Here is a 19,189-nt window from a genome sequence, read left to right as displayed (position 1 = left end):
GTGGTGGCCTTTTGCCGTAGTCATTCACCGTGTCCAATACAACCGGCGGAGAAACGAGGCGTTCGTCATATCGGGTTGTGCCTTTAAAAAGACCAAAGAAAAGGAGGCCAAGGAATGCCGTCGGCAACGATCGATGTCTTTGGTGGCACGAGCAGCAGTGCGACACCGTTGCGGCGTTCGACGCCTCGACGGGAGAAGAGGCGCGACGGCGCCAGTACCGGGAGGAGATGGAGCAGCGGTGGGCTGACGAGCGTCGGCGCCAGCGCGTTGAGCGGGATGCGCTGTACCGTGAACGGCGCTGAAGGGCGCTGAAGCAACGATTGGCTAGGTCTACTCCCGCAACCACTGACCACTTTGACTCCGACGATGAGTCCAAGACGTGCTACACATACACACGATATATATGAGAGGATGATGCTCGCTTGCACTACGCCGGCCCTGAGATACGCCGCTGGTCCATGGGGTACAAGATGGAGCAATTCATGACCGAGCTCAAGTAGCGCGAGGAGCAGTCATTCCGAGCATGAATCTCATAAATAGAACATGTGGCAACAACTAGCAATGCACGGATATTGTTATTCAACTTAAGAGAAAAATTATCTTAGTAAATAACCAGGCTCAATATCCCTTTTTATGGATTGAGATGTACATGCAAAAGTCACGGGCGGCGTAGGTAGGCTATAAACATAAATTTTATGTATATTATTTTTACAGTTGCGGTAAGAAAAAATGAAGCAGCCGTAGCAACGCACGGGCATTCAGCTAGTTCTCTTTAGTCTTTATATACATCGGATGATTGGCCCGCTTGACCCAGGAACCGTCTTAGCGCCCAGCCCACGAACCGTCATGCGAAGTGGGCCCAGCGAAAGGGATCTGTCGATCGACCAGGAGGGCTAGGAACCTGGGAGCTTAGAGCTTTTAGGGATACTGTATCGTCACATATGTGTTTCTCACTTTATCGTGGCATGCTCATTCGTGTATATAGACACGGTTTTGTTAATTCGACGAATTTTGATAAATTTTGGACAAACTTTAAATTTTGTTTGAAAAATCTCGGCCGGTATTTGGACCGGTATTTTCGGTAATCGGTAATACCTGTGCCCGCCGGTATTTTTTTAGAATGAGAAAAAAAAACCTTAGTTATCACATGAGTCAGCATTTGAGACTAAAATGAATGGAATAGATGGATAGGGGCTAATTTGCTAGTTAGCGGAAGGGACGGAGACACAAAATCTTGTACTCACTCCGTCCCAAAATAAGTTGCTCAACTTTATCTAGACACGGAAAAATACATCTAAACACGAACCTCACTGGCTGATTTTCTTGTTTCTCATTCAACCACGCCACCCCTTTTTCCCACCCCGTTCGATCGCACAGGCTCTCCGTCACACCATGGTTCTCCTCGCTTCGACACTCTGTCTAGTATGTGTTAACCTCTGTTGATGAGGACATCCCTACCTCACTACCACCTCCGTCATTACCAACTGAAGATGAACCTGCTGTGAAGCTCAAGTCCAATAAAGTCAGGATTAGACCAATGACACGCGCTCGTGCGAAGCTACTTAAACAACAGGTGAAATTGTTCTTAAACGATACCTTGATTGATGAGAACTTTATACTACTTAAGTCCTATTACTTATGTATCATCAGGTATGAAGAGGAGACAAGCATCGCACGAGGAGGAGAGGAGCAGTTGGACGTAAAGATGGACGTGGAGCTGGACAAGGATGAAGATATCTCATGGACGCGCGAGGGAGGAGCGGGAGGCATGCGCGAGAGGAGAAGAAGAAGTCCAGGCCGGCCCAGCACCCGGTCAGACCGGCCGCCACGCCGGCGCGCCCGGTCCCTGGCCCGGTCCAACCGGGCGGCAGACCGGATTCGGCCCGGCGCCAACCGGGCGTTCCGCTGCAACCAGGCGGGGTACTAAGCCACACGTCTCGCCACCCGGTCGTCATCCGGTCCCTGGCCCGGTCCAGACCGGACCGGCCGGTCCCAGGCCCGGTCGACCGGCCCCCAGACCGGCCGTGTCCGAGTCTGTCTCGACCAGATCTATTCTGGGTCGGTTATTCTTGTATCTTTTCGACCAGAAGTCGTCCCGGACGCCTATATAAGTGCCCTGGACGCCCCCTAGCTGCTTCAGACCACGTTTAAGATAAACCCTAGTTCTTAGTTGTTTGCTCTGCAAAATTATTGAATTCCCTACACCATATTGCTTGATATTGTGTAGATCATGTTAAAGTCTTGTGTGATCTGCTGTTCCATTGGGAATTAGACGGTTGCAACTTACCGCTTCGTGGTTGGCGGCTACATGCGCAAGTGTGTGGAGTTGTGAATATCTTGCAGGGTTGAGAGCTGTTGCATTGGCGGCAGGGACCAATCAAGAGATCTCGTTGCGTCATACAAGTTATCATCCACTACATCGTCGTGTTCCTCCGCTGCTATCACCCCGTGATCATCATCACCACCGCTGCTTACTGAGAAGATCGGGCCACCCCTTATCATCTTGGTATCAGATTCTCGGGTTTCCTCGGTAAGCCATCCACAATCCACCCCATAGTTGAGTTGTGAGTGTTTTCCTATCCAGAAAAAGGCAAAAATATTAGGGTTAGGGTTTGCCATAGCTTTAGATTGCACTAATTTCAAGTTTTAGTTGCTTTTCGTCGTTATTTTTGCGTATCTTTATCTTTCATCTAGTAGAATTGTTGGAGTTTGTGTTTTCTCTATCATCTAGTGTTTCATATTGTGTCAGTTTTTGTTACTCCGAGTCCACATAGCGTACAGTGTGCTTGTTCCCAACCATAGACACAACCTATCGATATAAGTGACTAGGAACTTCCCCAGAAGAGACTAGTTTTACCGCTCGACAGGCTGCTCATTAGGGTTTTGGTGCTTTGCATATCTTGTTGGCCGTGTTATCAAGGAGTTGTGTCATAAAAAAACAAAAATTAGAAAAGAAGCAAAAAGAGCTACATAGCTGCGTTACAAAAAGAAAAATAAAAAAGAAAAGAAAAGTGAAGTGCTAGTAGAATCAAGTGAAGGCTTAAGTTTTCTTTAACTGCACCCGTAGTTGAGCAATCTTGTGCCTGTTCGTTGAGCTTTGCTAGCGTCTCTCGAGTGCATTGCAACTTTTCCTTCATATAGTTGCATTGCCACATTTATCGCCTTGTGTGAGTATCTTTGGTTGTCTACGGTCAGCGCTAGAGCTTGTTATTGATGCAAATAGGTAGCCTACCTACAGCCCCACATATATCCTGCTTTGTCGTGTGATTGTTCTTATACCCTTGATATTCGCTTCGCTACATCTGTGCAATAGTTGTTACTACAAGTGGTAAGCAACACTAATTTACTTTGGAACGGTAAGATCTCCTTTTCTTATCAGTTTTGAGTGAGTTGTGAGAGTACCACCATATATTTTTGATTTAGTGCACTAACCTACTAATCATGTCTGCTAGTGATCATAAGCTTGTTAACCAGGAAAACAAGGATTCCGCAGATATCATCACATGGAGGGAGTTTGAAGCTCTTCGTAATAAGATGCGACATGAATTCCGCACTCAAGATGATGAGCTTAAGGGCAAGGTCAAAGAGATCTCCCAGAAGCTGAATACTTCTAATGAGACCATCACTGCCATGCAAGATCAAATGACGGATATCCAGTGCACTCTTCGAACTTTGACAATGTCTATTGAGAATCTTACAAATCAACAGCGACAACAAGCTGAAGACGCTGATGATGCACCTGGTCGTGGTGATCGTCCTCGTGGTTGGGCTCCACTTGGCCGCAATGGTCGTGGACAAGATGAGGAAGATGGATTGGGTAAGCCTAAGTTCTCCATACCCAAGTTTGAAGGAGGAGCTGATGTTGAAGAATACCTCACTTGGGAGCTTAAGATTAAGAAGTTATGGAGTTTACATCCGAATTACACTGAAGATAGGAAGATCAAGCTTGCTTCTTCCGAATTTGATGGCTATGCATTGCGTTGGTGGGATGCACTTGTTCGTAATCGACAGGAGGATGGTGAGCTTCCAATTATCACATGGCGTGCTATGAAGGAGGCGATGAATTCTCGTTTTGTGCCCACTAATTATTTGCGTACAATATATGATAAGTTGACTCTATTGAGGCAAGGTGTGAAGACTGTGGATGAATACTACATGGAGATGGAGTTGCTTGTGTCCGTGAGTCTCTCGAGATGACAATGCAGCGTTTTCTCAACGGTTTGAAGTATGATATCAAAGGCATTGTTCGTCACTACAGTTACACCAATATGAATCAATTGTTACATCATGCAAGAGAAGCTGAATCACAAATGGCTGAAGAAGCCAAGGTTAAAGGTCGTGCTACGGGAGCTGGGCGTTTTACACCCCGCGCGCCTCCACCTACGGCGCCAGCGCCATCAACGCGCTCCGCCCCTTACTCTACCCCGCCTAGCAAGCCGGTCTCCAATGTATCTAATGCAAAGAAGTCCGAATATGCTGCAAGTACGAGTGGTTCTAGCATGTCTACAGTGCGCAACCGTGATATGCTTTGTCATACATGTGGTGGCAAGGGTCACTTCAAGAGAGAATTTCCTAACCGCAAAGTCATGGTTATCAATGAGGACAATGAATATGAGACTGGAGATGATGTTGATCCTAATGCTCCAGAAGATGATGACTATGATACTGATGGTGAAGATGCATATCCGTCTGATGCTCGCACCATTGTTGTATCGCAGCGTGCTCTTAATGTGTTGCCTAGTGCATCTACTCAACGCTGCAATTTGTTCCAAACCAAAGATTTAGTTGGTCCTGACAAGGCTTGCAAGGTCATTATTGATGGCGGGAGTTGCCGCAATTTACCGAGCAAGGAGTTGTGCACCAAGCTGAAGTTGAAGTACTTACCGCACCCGCATCCATACTATATTCAGTGGTTGAGTGACAATGGTGAGATGAAGGTAAATCACATGGTGCGTGTTGAGTTTGCGATTGGACCGTATAAGGATTGCATTGATTTTGATGTGGTTCCTATGACGGTGTGTCACCTACTATTGGGTCGGCCTTGGCTCTATGACCGTTCTGTGCAACACAATGCCCGTGCAATACATATCACTTGGAGTTCAAGGGCAAGAAAATTAACTTACAGCCTATGTCACCACAACAAATTTTCAATGAGTCTCGTCAGAAGATTGAAGTCAACTTGGAGGATGCATCTTTAGATAGGCGAGAGAATTGTAATATTGTGAGTGATATAATGAAAAGTGAGCGAGTGAATTCCTTAGTTTCATTAGCCACCAAAGAAGGCATGAGAGAATTTAGTGAGGATCCTACGGCCATGCCTCTTGTGCTTTTGTGCAGGGGTACGGTTTTGGTTTCTAACGACATGACCCCTCTTCCTCTTGGTGTTTCTAATGTTTTGTAGGAATTTGGCGACGTGTTTCCGGATGAGGTACCCGCAGGACTACCACCATTGCGAGGTATTGAGCATCAAATCGACTTGATTCCCGGAGCTTCGCTATCCAATCGGGCACCATATAGAACGAACCCCGAAGAGACGAAGGAAATACAGAAGCAAGGACAAGCGCTACCCGACAAAGGTTATATCCGCATAAGCCTTAGTTCTTGTGTTGTTCCTGTTATTTTAGTTCCTAAGAAAGATGGTACATGGCGTATGTGCGTAGATTGTAGAGCTATAAACAACATTACTATTCGATATCGTCACCCTATTCCCCGTTTAGAGGATATGTTAGATGAATTGAGTGGTGCTGCTGTGTTCTCTAAAATTGATTTGCGTAATGGTTATCATCAAATTAGGATGAAAGAAGGGGATGAATGGAAAACAGCCTTTAAAACAAAATTTGGTTTATATGAGTGGTTAGTAATGCCTTTTGGTTTGACTAATGCACCTAGCACTTTCATGAGACTGATGAACCATGTTTTGCGTGAATTTATTGGCAAATTTGTGGTTGTATACTTTGATGACATATTAATCTACGGCCGCAATGAATCTGATCATACTATACATATTCGACATGTTTTGCAAGTGTTGCGTGATAATAAACTCTATGGTAATCTTGAGAAGTGCACATTTTGCAAAGATAAGGTCATATTTCTTGGTTATGTTGTCTCTAAGCATGGAGTAGAAGTAGATGTGTCTAAAATTAAAGCTATTCAAAATTGGCCTACTCCCATGAATGTGAGTCAAGTAAGAAGTTTTCATGGTCTAGCTGGGTTTTATAGAAGATTTGTGCCCAACTTTAGTACTATTGCTGCACCTTTGAATGATTTGACTAAAAAGGGTGTTGTCTTTGAGTGGGGCGCAGCCCAAGATCATGCTTTTGATGAACTTAAGAGATTGTTAACTTCTGCACCGTTACTTGCACTTCCTGATTTCAATAAGCAATTTGAGATCGAATGTGATGCTAGTGGTATTGGAATTGGTGGTGTGTTGATGCAAGAGGGTCGCCCAATTGCATATTTTTCTGAGAAACTTTCTGGTGCTAAGTTGAATTATCCTATATATGATAAAGAATTGCATGCTTTAATTAGAGTTCTTGAGGTTTGACAACATTATTTGTGGTCAAAAGAATTTATCATACATTCTGATCACGAAGCTTTAAAATATCTGAAAGCCCAATCTACTTTGCATAAGCGTCTAGCTAAGTGGGTTGAGTTCATTGAGTCTTTTCCATACATTATTAAGCATAAGAAGGGAAAAGATAATATTGTTGCTGATGCTCTATCTAGAAAGAATATGCTATTAACTCAACTTGATGTTAAAATTCCTGGTTTAGAGATACTATGTGATTTGTATGCCACTGATCATGATTTTGCTGAACCATATCGCTTATGTGCTCTTGGTAAAGCATGGGAAAAATATCACATACATGATGGGTTCTTGTTTAGAGCTAACAAACTATGTGTTCCAGAATCGTCTGTGCGTTTGCTCTTATTGCAGGAATCACATGCTGGAGGTTTGATGGGTCACTTTGGGCGTGAGAAGACGCTACTAATGCTAGCTGACCACTTTTATTGGCCAAAGATGAGGCGGGACGTGGATAGATATGTGAAGAGATGCATTACTTGTAACAAGTCCAAGTCCAAGTTGAAGCCTCACGGTTTGTATACTCCGTTACCGGCACCTACTACACCTTGGGAGGATATTAGTATGGATTTTGTGTTGGGTTTGCCGCGTACTAAGAGAGGCCATGATTCTATATTTGTGGTAGTGGATAGATTTTCTAAAATGTCACACTTTATTGTCTGCCACAAAAGCGATGATGCGTCGCATATTGATAACCTGTTTTTTAGGGAGGTTGTACGACTACATGGAATCCCGAAGACTATTGTTTCTGATCGTGACGTGAAGTTTATGAGCTACTTCTGGAAGACGCTGTGGAGAAAGATGGGGACGAAGCTACTGTTCAGTACTACTTGTCATCCCCAAACTGATGGTCAAACTGAAGTGGTGAATAGAACCTTGTCACAACTGTTGAGATCCATGATCAAGAAGAACCTGAAGGAGTGGGAAGAGTGTTTGCCGCATGTGGAATTTGCTTACAACAGGGCGGTACATTCTACCACGGAGCTATGTCCTTTTGAGGTGGTGTATGGTTTCAAACCCATTACTCCGCTTGATTTGTTGCCTTTGCCCATACATGAGAGAGTCAATATGGAGGCATCCAAGAGGGCAGATTTTGTGAAGAAGATTCATGTGAAGACTAAACAGTTGATCGAGAAGAAAGGCAAGAGCAATGCTGCAAGGATGAATAAGAAGCGTAAGGAGATGTTGTTCAAGCCTGGTGATATGGTCTGGGTACATTTTCGCAAGGATAGCTTCCTGAAGCTGCGAAAGTCTAAGTTGAAGCCTCGTGGTGCTGGTCCTTACAAAGTGCTTGCCAAGATCAATGATAATGCATACTCGATAGATCTTCCAATTGATGAGTTTGGTGTCAGTAATTCTTTCAATGTTGCTGATTTGACACCATATGACGGAGAAGACCTTGGAGCGTCGAGGTCGACGCCTTTTGAAGGGGGGAGATGATGAGGACATCCCTACCTCACTACCACCTCCGTCATTACCAACTGAAGATGAACCTGCTGTGAAGCTCAAGTCCAATGAAATCAGGATTGGACCAATGACACGCGCTCGTGCGAAGCTACTTAAACAACAGGTGAACTTGTTCTTAAACGATACCTTGATTGATGAGAACTTTATACTACCTAAGTCCTATTACTTATGTATCATCAGGTGTGAAGAGGAGACAAGCATCGCACGAGGAGGAGAGGAGCAGCTGGACGTAAAGATGGACGTGGAGCTGGACAAGGAGCTGGACATGAAGATATCTCATGGACGCGCGAGGGAGGAGCGGGAGGCATGCGCGAGAGGAGAAGAAGAAGTCCAGGTCGGCCCAGCACCCGGTCAGACCGGCCGCCACGCCGGCGCGCCCGATCCCTTGCCCGGTCCAACCGGGCGGCAAACCGGATTCGGCCCGGCGCCAACCGGGCGTTCCGCTGACTGCAACCGAGCGGGGTACTGAGCCACACGTCCCGCCACCCGGTCGTCATCCGGTCCCAGGCCCGGTCCAGACCGGACCGGCCGGTCCCAGGCCCGGTCGACCGGCCCCCAGACCGGCCGTGTCCGAGTCTGTCTCGATCAGATCTATTCTGGGTCGGTTATTCTTGTATCTTTTCGACCAGAAGTCGTCCCGGACGCCTATATAAGTGCCCTGGACACCCCCCTAGCTGCTTCAGACCACGTTTAAGATAAACCCTAGTTCTTAGTTGTTTGCTCTGCAAAACTATTGAATTCCCTACACCATATTGCTTGATATTGTGTAGATCCTGTTAAAGTCTTGTGTGATCTGCTGTTCCATTGGGAATTAGATGGTTGCAACTTACCGCTTCGTGGTTGGCGGCTACGTGCGCAAGTGTGTGGAGTTGCGAATATCTTGCAGGGTTGAGAGTTGTTGCATTGGCGACATGGACCAATCGAGAGATCTCGTTGCGTCATACAATTTATCATCCACTACATCGTCGTGTTCCTCCGCTGCTATCACCCCGTTATCATCATCATCACCGCTGCTTACTGAGAAGATCGGGCCACCCCTTATCATTTGTTGTCCTCCTCTTATCGATTGCACCGTCCAGCCAACCACATAGGTACCAAGCTGGCCCCATCGTATAGTAGTACCGGTCTCTTATGCCGAGGCGGATAAGGGTTTACGGTGGTAGAGCGCAAGTTGTTCAAGCTCGGGCGCTCTAAGGTCTATGCTGGCATTTGTGTTGTTGCGCTCTTTCACGTTCGAAGTTGCCAGAAAAATGGAACTGCATATGTGTATAAATCGCTCTCGGGAGCGCCCACAACCCTAATGACACCTGGCAACTCTGCCTATTAGACTGACATTGTCATCCCGTTTGACCGCTGGTTGTGTTGGAACGACTAATGCCGAGGCATCCTCTTATGCGATATGTTCCAATAGCCCACCCCTACCATCTCTTTCCTCTGGAGCCCTCTAGATGAGTTCCCTTCTACTCACAATAGTAGCACCAAGTGCGTGCAGTTGTGTGTACCATGGTGTGCCCGTCGTCAACATCGACCATGCGCTCAAGTTATCAATGTCACCCCCAGTGATGGCATTGGCTATGGGGCGCTCAAAGCCAGTTCTAGATCCTCCATCACATGACACACCCTCATGTCAGGCAACACAGTATGGAACATGGATTACATGGCCACTTCCGGTGAGCTAACTTCTACCAACCCCTGGAGTGACTCCCATGTGACATTCTCGTGTTCTCGCAAGTCAACATCATAGATTTATGATGATTTCACCCATTGTCACTGAGAAAAGATCACAAGTCAAGACATTTCTTGTAGTGATCAAGAGGCCACATGTAGTGCACTTCCTTATCAATGAGTTCGAATACATCATGCAGAAGATGTGAGTGGTACCGATTGACATGAATACCATAACCATGGAATCATATTCAAGTGTCACTACTCCTTAAGAATTTGGAACTCAATCATCTCTTGTCTCGGGTTAGAATAAGTGAACACTTCAACGTGGGCTAGTTTTGACACGGTTGAAGAATGGTGGATCTCTTTCATCTACCCCAATGGTGTCCGGAGGAAATCCTTTACTTCTCTCATCATGCTCATCTCTTGGGAGTTATGGAACGAGCTAGCGTGAGAGTCTTCTGTAGTGTTTCCTTGTGGCCATCCATTGTTGTAACTGAGATTAAGACCGAACGTGGCTTTGAAGTGTGGTGGGTGCTAAGCACTTGGGGTCAATCATGTCACGAGAGTAGTCGTGTTGTCTTGCCAAGATTTGCTAGTCTTGTAACAAACTTTAAACTCGCCTTAATTAATAAGATGAGCCAAAAAATTGTCTTTGTTTCAAAATAAAATGGAGAGGGGGACCTTAGAAGTGGGGACGTTGATTTGACCAAAAATAGGTCTAGTTCTCCCATGCATGTCCTTTATCCCCTTGTTTTCTACAAGTTTCTCCAGCTTTCAACAAGATGGTTATTCCTTTCTAGTATTTTATTTTTGCCGGTTGTATATGTATTGTTAGCTACATATATGCAAGTTGCTCGTCCCTTTGATCTTGTTGGCATTTCAATTACTAGGAGAGCAGCCTCTTTCTCCAACCAGAACAAAATAGTGTAGGTTACTAATCGTTCGAGCTATCAAGTTTAAGTGAAAGATAAACATTATTGGGTTATGAATAATAGAGTTTTCAATGCCGTTGTGTCTATTTTGGCAGTTCTTTCCTAAAAATATAGCAAATCTACTTTACGAAGCATCTAGCCTTCTCTTGCAAACAAAAGCATGTTTAATTTAAACATCATCCATTTAGATCATTTTACCACCATAAATTGCAGGAAGAGGAAGGACATGGAATGGGTCACATCTGCCAACTTCATGCTACTTCATATACATGTCCTGTCCAACCATTTTGTTTCCTCTAAATATCCGATGTTTTCACAATGAAGGCTTCTGACGTGTTTGTAAAAAAAAATTGAAAGAGCTATTTCATGTTATGGCATACGAAGGAGTTTAAGATCTATGTTGTAGGAACGGATAAGTTATGCCAAGATGTGTTTGAGCTTTGAAGTGTACATCCTTCAAATTATGTCACTATGTGAATGTGTCACTCGCTCCTTGAACGTGCCTGTGCTATACTCCAAGTTGGCATGTGAAATTTAATCACCATGTAAGAAAAGTGGTGACTTGCCACATATACTATAGTAGTACGTAGTAGATGTTGGAATATTAGGCAATTTTCGTATGAGATTAATTACCGAAAGCAACATTACAGATGCACAAACATACTTAACCACACACATCAGACTAAGCACATGCATCAGATCTGAACATGGAACAAGTAGCAGTGCAAGGTAGGAGAGGAAAAACGCGTACATCGCGACCGGGAAGGTCGCACTAGCAGCAGCACCACCACCACCATGAGTATTGTTGATGTCGCCCATGGTGTAGTCGGATCTGTCGATGAAGCAGCCGGATCGTCGAAGAAGAAGATGAATAGTAGCGAGCAGTCGCGCCGAGACGCTCCCCAAAAACCTTATCGCCCGTCTCCCGGTGCAGGATCTCAACGGATGGAGTTTCGGAGGCCTGCTCTCCCGGACGGCTGTGCACGCAGTCGCCGGGATGGGGAATACTAGAGAGTAGCACAGCAAAAGGAACTTCGCGAGAGAGACGAACGAGTTCTGAGAACTGTATATTTCTCTAGATCTGATCTGTCTCCTTGTATAGCCTGGGAAGCCGACCCGACCACGTTGCCACGCGTAGGAAGCCAGGGACACGCGGCGAGCATGCACATGCAGGCCGACACGTACCCAACAAAGTTGGTGCACCAAGCAAAAATTTAGACTTACTTGAGTGTATCTCGAACTCGAACTCGAGTCACGAAACGCGACGGGCGAGGCGGGGCGGGCGGAGGAGGAGGAGGAGTGCGCGAGGGCTCCTTCTATTCTCACTCAGTTGGAATGACTAGAACAACAGCCCTTATATACCACTCCAACTATCTCCCAACTAGCAATGTGGGACTAAACTTTGTCCCCCAAGGCTGTCCCAAGCTGCCAACGGGATGGGCCTTGAGATTTCAGGAATTGTAGACTACATGGGCTGGCTGGACAGAGGACAACTACGAACTAATGCATTTGCATGGGAATATATGCGACCAGTGGTGCATAGGACGGGAGCACATAAGAGCAGGTCTAACAGACCCCGTAAAAGGGGCAAACCCATATAATAACCGCCGATTTGAGGGTTTCGCGTCTACCCGGCCGTCTAGCACGCCCCGTAAAAACGGCCCCCGCATCGTTTTTTGCTGTTTTCGGCTACGGGGCGGGTCGTCTCCCCCTACTTGTGCGGGGTGGGAGCGGGGATAGTGGGCGAAACCAGTATCGCCCACTCCACTGCGCGCGAAGCATTTCGCTGAAGCCAACTGCCGCCGCCGTCGACCGATCTCCTCCCCCGCGCCCTTCCCGGTCGGATCCCGCTGCCATGGATCGTCCGCAAGAGCCGCCTACCGCCGGCGATGCATCTCCTCCGGCCGCGGTGGTCGATGTCGCCGTCGGAGCTGTGCCAAACGCCGGCGCGGTGTCGGCCATGATCTCCGCCACCATCCCGTCGAAGAGGAAGAGGATCCCGAAGCAATTCTTCGAAGCACCTGCAGCGGCGGCCGCAGCAGCGCCGGCCGCAGCTTCGCCGGCCATAGCCCCGCCGACTGCCAAGAAGGGGGGCAGGCTGAAGACCAAGGCGGCCAGGCCGAGGGGCGTCGCGCCGGCCAAGGTGCGGACAAAGGCAATCAGCCGCATCGGCCTCGCGCCTCCACCGCCCTCCAAGGCCACGCCCTCTCCTCCCTCCGTTCCGTCCGATGCGCCGCCCGCGCTGCCGCCATCCACCATGGACGTAGACAAGGTGTTCGATGTTGAGTCCACAACATCCTACATGGACATGCTCAACGGTTCCGCGGTGAATTTGGACGCCGGTATCGATGCATTCGATGCCGAGTGCAACGTTGAAGAGATTGATGAGGAGGAGGAGGATGAGGGTGACGAGGAGGAGGTGGTTGAGGTTGATCCGGCTGCCGCCGGTTCTTCGTCGGCACCGAAGCCACGCACGGCGAACTACAGCGAGATCGAAGACGCCATCTTGGTCCGTGCTTGGAGCAAGGTGGGGATGGATGCGTGCACCGGAGTGGACCAAGGCGGCAAGCGCTATTGGCAGCGCATTGAGGATCTGTACCACCAGCTGAAGCCTCGCACGAAGAGCATGGCGGACAGATCCTACCGCTCCCTAGAAGGCCGATGGAACATCATCAAGCCGGCTTGTTCTCGTTGGAGTGCTGCCATGGATCAAGTGGCCGACAACCCCCTAGTGGATGCGTGCCGGAAGACTATGTAGTTTTCCTTTGTTGATGATGTGCTATCCATATTATGTGTTGATGATGTGGAAACATCTCCTCATACTATTATTGTGCAGCCCAAGTATGCTCAAGCACGGTACAAGGACATGGCCGGCTCTAAGAACAAGGAATTTCAATTTCAACATTGCTTTTCCATCCTTCAACATCTTCCTAAGTGGAAGTTGCGGGACAACGGCCAAAGTGCAAGAAGGAGGCACTTCTCACCATGGATGATGAAGCGGATGACATGAGTGGGAGAAACACCGGCAAGCCCGAGGGCAACAAGAAGGCCAAGGAGAGGGTCAAGGTAGAACTTGAAGCAGCTAGCTTCCGGGAGAAGTTGGATCAACTCATGAAGTCCAAGGAGGCATTGACGATGAAGACGTTGGAGACCAAGCTCCTCATCACCGACAAGAAGAGTGAGGTGAAGCTTGCCAAGGTGCAAGCAAGGAGGGAGCTTGACATGAAGATGATCGCAGCCAAAGAAGCCAAGGCCATGAAGGAGCTCTTGGCCGAGGAGAGGGAAATCATGATGATGCGCACCGACGGCATGGACGAGGATCAGCTGGCGTGGTGGAAGGAGACCAAGGCGGACATCATTGCGAGGAAGAAGGTTGCGCGTCAAGCTCGTGCTCAAGGTGAGTCTCCGGCGAGCGGTGGCGCCGGTGGCGATGGATCCGTTGATGGTTGATCACATTTGGGAACTTCCGTGGCTTGAACATTGCCTATGATCGCGTTGTGATGTTAAAACTATGAATTATGCATCACATATTTTGGATGTGCTATGTTTGATGTGAAATTATTGTGCAAATTGCTGTTTAAAACCCTGTTTTGAGGGGCCGGAAACTCGGACGAGCTAGCAGAACCCGTATCCCCACCCCGTAAAACTGGGGATACGGGTTTGGGGATACGGGTTCTGCTAGCTCGTTACGGGGTGGGGATACGGGTTCTGCTAGCTCGTCCGAGTTTTCGGCCGGTGAAAACCGGATACAGGGCCCTCTACTCACGTTATACGGGGCGAAAAAATACGGGGCCTGTTAGACATGCTCTAACAATCTCTGTAGTGTTGTAAAGACTAAGACGACATTAACCAGCATGCAGGCATAATTCCATATGCACGCCATACTCATAATTCTTCCATCTTGACGGAGCCGCCGGGGAGCAGCTGACCGAGGTGGCGAGTGAGCAGGTCGTTGGCCGCGGCGCGCGCCTCCTCCTTGGCACGGACCTCGGCGGCGCTGCCTTCGGGCATCTTGCTGATGGCCTTGAAGATGGGGCGCAGCAGCGCGAGCTCGCGGTTCACCACCCCCATCGCGCGCTGGACCGCCTCGTCGCCCTGCTGCGCCGGGTCGTAGACTCGTAGCTGGACATAGCACGGACGGCCTCCGCCATGGCCTCCTGCCGCTGCGGCAGGTCGTCGTAATCCGCGCTGGCAGACGCTCCACCATGCTTGCTGTTGCTGCTGGCGGCGACCAGAGCAAGCGTGAGGAGGAAGATGATGAACTTGGCCATTGCGATTTGTGAGGGGATGGGAGGGGGGAGAATCGAGTAGTGCATCTGCTGGGCAAGGAAGCTGATGAGTATATATGGAGTAGTGGCACTGGCAGGCACAACTCGCCTTGCGGAGGCCGAACTGCCGCCTGTACTCCGATGGAATGTAAGCCGCATGAGCACTGGGCACAAAGAGTGTGACTTGTCAATGTATTTAGCTGTTTTTCTTTTTTACCGTTCTAGCCTCACTTAAACCTCCAACTTTAAGCCTGCATGTGAGTAACAGTACTAGCGAGGAGTGACCTAGCCGGTTGACCGTTTCCCATCTCCGTCGTTTGCTTCATGAACTAAACTGATAGGATAGGATTGCCTGTTTCAGCCAATGCAGCCCACATGCACGATACAATTTTATTGCCTTTGCTTTATGCATCCCAACATGTACACCGCTCTAAATGGAGCAGATGTATATGACACTACTAGTGGCACACGTTGATTCAAACAAACTTCCTAATCATTCAAACAGACTTCCTGATGAAAGCAAACAGCTTCACTTGAAAAGATCAAATATGAACACACTTCGTTAGAAAATCCACATACATACGCTTTACACCCGATCGTTCCAGATAACGTTTGCATCCTCCATAAAATACTTTAAAAAAAATGGTAGCACGAGCTCTCAATAACTTACTGAGATAACCAACAACCGAGCTATGCATGTCGCCTGAGCCATCGCTTGGGCTTTGTGATTGGGAACAGGCCTAACCACATGAAGCACGCCTTTACTTCGATCAACTAGTAAACTAAAGAATTCAGGGCAGCAGTGAAACTTGTGGAGACAGAGCAACACGTCATACTAAAGATGAACAACTTCGATTTTTCTCAGATTTTTGATTTTTTTTGTGGATCAACATAGTACTGACACGTGTCCTACTTAGTGGTTTTGTTCCTGCCGCCTTTTTACTATGTACGATTTCGGTGATGCATACCGATTTTCTCTACTAACATTGGTCATTTGCTTTCTTTTGGTGGACCGTTTGGGTGATTTAATGGGGTGGCCATGGCTGGTGTATGATTGAGGACGGTGGTTACCCATGTGAAAAAAGCACTGGATGGTTCCACGATGCCACGGTTTAACTCACAACATCACACGTAGCCTCCCACCGCTCAGCCTAAGCAGTTTCTTATCCCTTCACGGACTCTCTCCTCCACTCATTTTTTCTCCTCTCTCTAAATCAGCACAGGATACGGGAGGGCAGCAGGGCGGAGGGGCGTCGCGGGAGGCTCCGTCAGGACGCCTCCGACGATCGTGAGGAGGCACGTCGCGCCGCGGGAGGATCCACGACGCCGCCACCGACAAGCACGACGAGGCGCTTCGCGTCGCGGGAGGTTCCGTCATGCCGCCGCCGAGCACGAGGAGACGTGTCGCGTCTCATGAGGCTCTGGCACGCCGCCGGCGACGAGCACGAGGAGGCGTGCCGCGTCTCGGGAGGTTCCGCCACGCCGGCGACGACCAGAAGGAGGCGCGCCGCGTCTTGGGAGGCCCCGCCGCCGGCGACGAGCACGAGGAGGCGCGCCGCGTCTCGAGAGGCTCCGCCATGCCGCCGGCAACGATGACGCGAGTCGCCGGCGGCTCCTCCACCAAACGTCTCTGACGAGCGCAACGAGGCGCGTTGCGGGAACCCTCCACCAGGACGCCTCCGACGAGGACGACAAGGCGCGTCGTGGGAAGCTTCCCTCGCTGGACACGGCCTGCACCACCGCACCGCACCGCGCCTCCGCCTCTCCCGTTTCCCCGTTGCCATGGTGCTCGGCCGCGCCCGTACTCGCTCGCCCGAAAATCCTAGCCCCGCCTTGGGCTTGGTCGCCGGCACTGCTCAGACGCTGCCGCACCTCCGGCTGATCCTCCTCGTGGAGCAGGTATTCCTTTACTTTGCCTGGACCTCATGGAGCCCGAGCTCCTTCTCCACTACATCGACGCCGGCATCCACCTCCTGGAACCTCGCTTCGGCCATGTCGTCCCTTCCCATCGGTGGGTGGTTGGTGGTTCACCGTCGGGGAAGCTGACGAGGTATCCTCCACTCTGGCTTCCGGCTCAGTCGTCGCGGCAGCAGGCGCCGATCTGGCCACCCCACGACATCGGAAGGGAGTTGGGGTCGCGGAGCCATCACCGGCATGGAGAGGCGGGACAGTGAGCAGGGAGCGGTGAGGAGGTGACGCCCATGTCAACCACAGGTGCGGAGGCCACCAGCGGCAGCGAGCAGCGTCGGTCCACAGTTACGTGCCCTCCTGCGTCTGGGTGGCCTCTCTCTGTTCTTCCTCTCCCGCCTCACTTGCCCTCTTTCTCTGTCAGTGAGCAGAGGGGCAGCGCACTATTGCATCTAGACCTCCGTCTGCACGTTTGTTTGTCCATCGGGTGAGGAACTTCTAAAACATGAAAAATGGTATTGCTTTGTTTGTCCATCGGGTGAAGAACAAAGTTCGGTTCCATATTTTTGTTCGCTCTTTTGTTTATTGACTTCTAGCTCTGTACGTATGCAGAAATTGCAAGGTGTACTATTCTGTGATGTTCCAGGATTCAAATCGTGGAAAAGGAGCCTGCCACTAAATTGTTCTGTCCATGAGTATGCCATCCTCAAGATGTCTATGCAGGCAAGAACTTCATGCTTTCTTGCTCTGGTTGGTGGGTCAGATGAGCTTGCAATATCTCTGAGTTGTGCACAAGAAGACCTTTTGTGTAGGTTTATTCTTGAGGGACATGCCCGACGAGGATATTTCGAGGTGATGAAGTATTCAGCATTCGACTCATCCTTTCTTTCTTTGACATATGGGTGCACAATATTGATCTCCTTTTCTGTTTTACTCACCCGAGCGGCAACGCGAAGCTGCAGTTGCTGAAAATAGCGGTGCTAGCATGAGGATCACATGTTCGTCTGTCTCTTATTTCTATCTCTTTTGGTATATCTTTCTCAGTCCTGATACCTTTTGATGGTTAGTGTTTCCTTGGTTTGTGCTTACATATTTCTATGGTGAATAATTACTAGAGTTTCTTTTTATTCACTTGGCCTGATGTAGATGAAGGGCATTGCTATTGCAGGTAAAATTCTGGCTAACTGTTTATTTTCTTCTTTCCAGATACAGTTTTTCATGTTTGAGTTGATCATTCAGTAAGATCAAGCAACATAATGCTACAACTACTTCTTACGGTTCCAGGTTGTAATCACATCCTTTGAGTTGTTGTTGTGTTAAGCTTCTGGTTCATCTTTTTCTACAATCTGTTTCGTTCTGCAGTTAGACAAGATAAATATGAATATCAAAAGGGTTGTTGGATATCGGCAATGGTGCAATAAATTTTGGAATGCCATTCGATTTGCAATGGGCAGGCTTGGTGATCATTACAGTCCACTAGCAATTATCGTTGTGTCTCCAGTGCCTCCAATCTGCAAATAGATACTCTCAGTATTTAATAAGACTATTGGTAAGACTCTGCCCTCATTACAAGCATGCAAGTTCTTTGATGGAACATCTGCTATATACTCATGGTAGAGCTCTCTCTTTTTTTGTCATGAATAAAATGACAACACACTGATTTATTTACTGTAGTGGTCAGGTGCATGGTTGAAATGTTATTCAATGTGTGTATATTATGAAAATATATACAAGCGCCTTTTTAATCACTACAACAGGAACCCCCCTTCAGCAACGCATTGATGCGTTGCCATATGTCCATATAAGCGTTGGTGACATCTACACCAACGGATTTGTTATGTGTTGCCGTAGGTGGCGTTGCAATGGTCTACAGGGATGGATATACATCCGTTGGTAAACGACACAAAGAAGCGTTGTAAGGCAGCAACGTATATAGTTAGAGCCTAACAACACTACATATGCGTTGGCACGTTGGTGATGGCCATGCATGAATGGATTTTGAAAGGCACGTATATAAGATCATTGCGAAAGCTTATACGAGTTGCTAGATAGCTCAAACAAATAATGCTAGTCTACTGATGGCCAATAAAAAATTATTTATTCAATGCTCGGAGTGACATCAGAAGCAATATAGTAAATAGAAAGACCTCGTGTATTAATAAATCAACTGTGTAGTTTTACATAGAGCATGATTCAAAGAATAGAAGTTGTGCATATCTAAAAATGACATTCTAAAAAACAATCTACAACTAGGTCGTAGTAGCACCATTGTCGAAACTTCCTCTCAGCACCTCAGCCATGCATCATCCAATTATTTTGACAATCTACAACAAAAGGACCAATTTTAGATAAGTAACTTACCA

The 19,189-nt window shown here is 48.1% G+C and overlaps 1 long non-coding RNA gene across 6 annotated transcripts; it reads left to right on the top strand.

Moving 5' to 3' along the window:
* The first annotated feature begins 16,079 nt into the window (after positions 1-16,079).
* Positions 16,080-18,980, top strand: LOC127296350 (uncharacterized). 6 transcript variants are annotated; one of them, XR_011743863.1, is made up of 5 exons: positions 16,080-17,178; positions 17,251-17,313; positions 17,439-17,888; positions 18,033-18,110; positions 18,189-18,980. It is a non-coding gene; the product is annotated as an uncharacterized lncRNA (long non-coding RNA). The 6 variants fall into 6 exon arrangements; XR_011743862.1 differs by having other exon boundaries at positions 16,081-17,173; XR_011743859.1 differs by having other exon boundaries at positions 16,081-17,173; positions 17,251-17,341.
* The last annotated feature ends 209 nt before the right edge of the window (positions 18,981-19,189 follow it).

This window comes from Lolium perenne, chromosome 4 (assembly GCF_019359855.2).
Source record: "Lolium perenne isolate Kyuss_39 chromosome 4, Kyuss_2.0, whole genome shotgun sequence".
Lineage (NCBI taxonomy): Eukaryota > Viridiplantae > Streptophyta > Magnoliopsida > Poales > Poaceae > Lolium > Lolium perenne.
The sequence above is the reverse complement of the archived record's forward strand: the minus strand, read 5'-3'. Positions and strand labels throughout refer to the sequence as shown.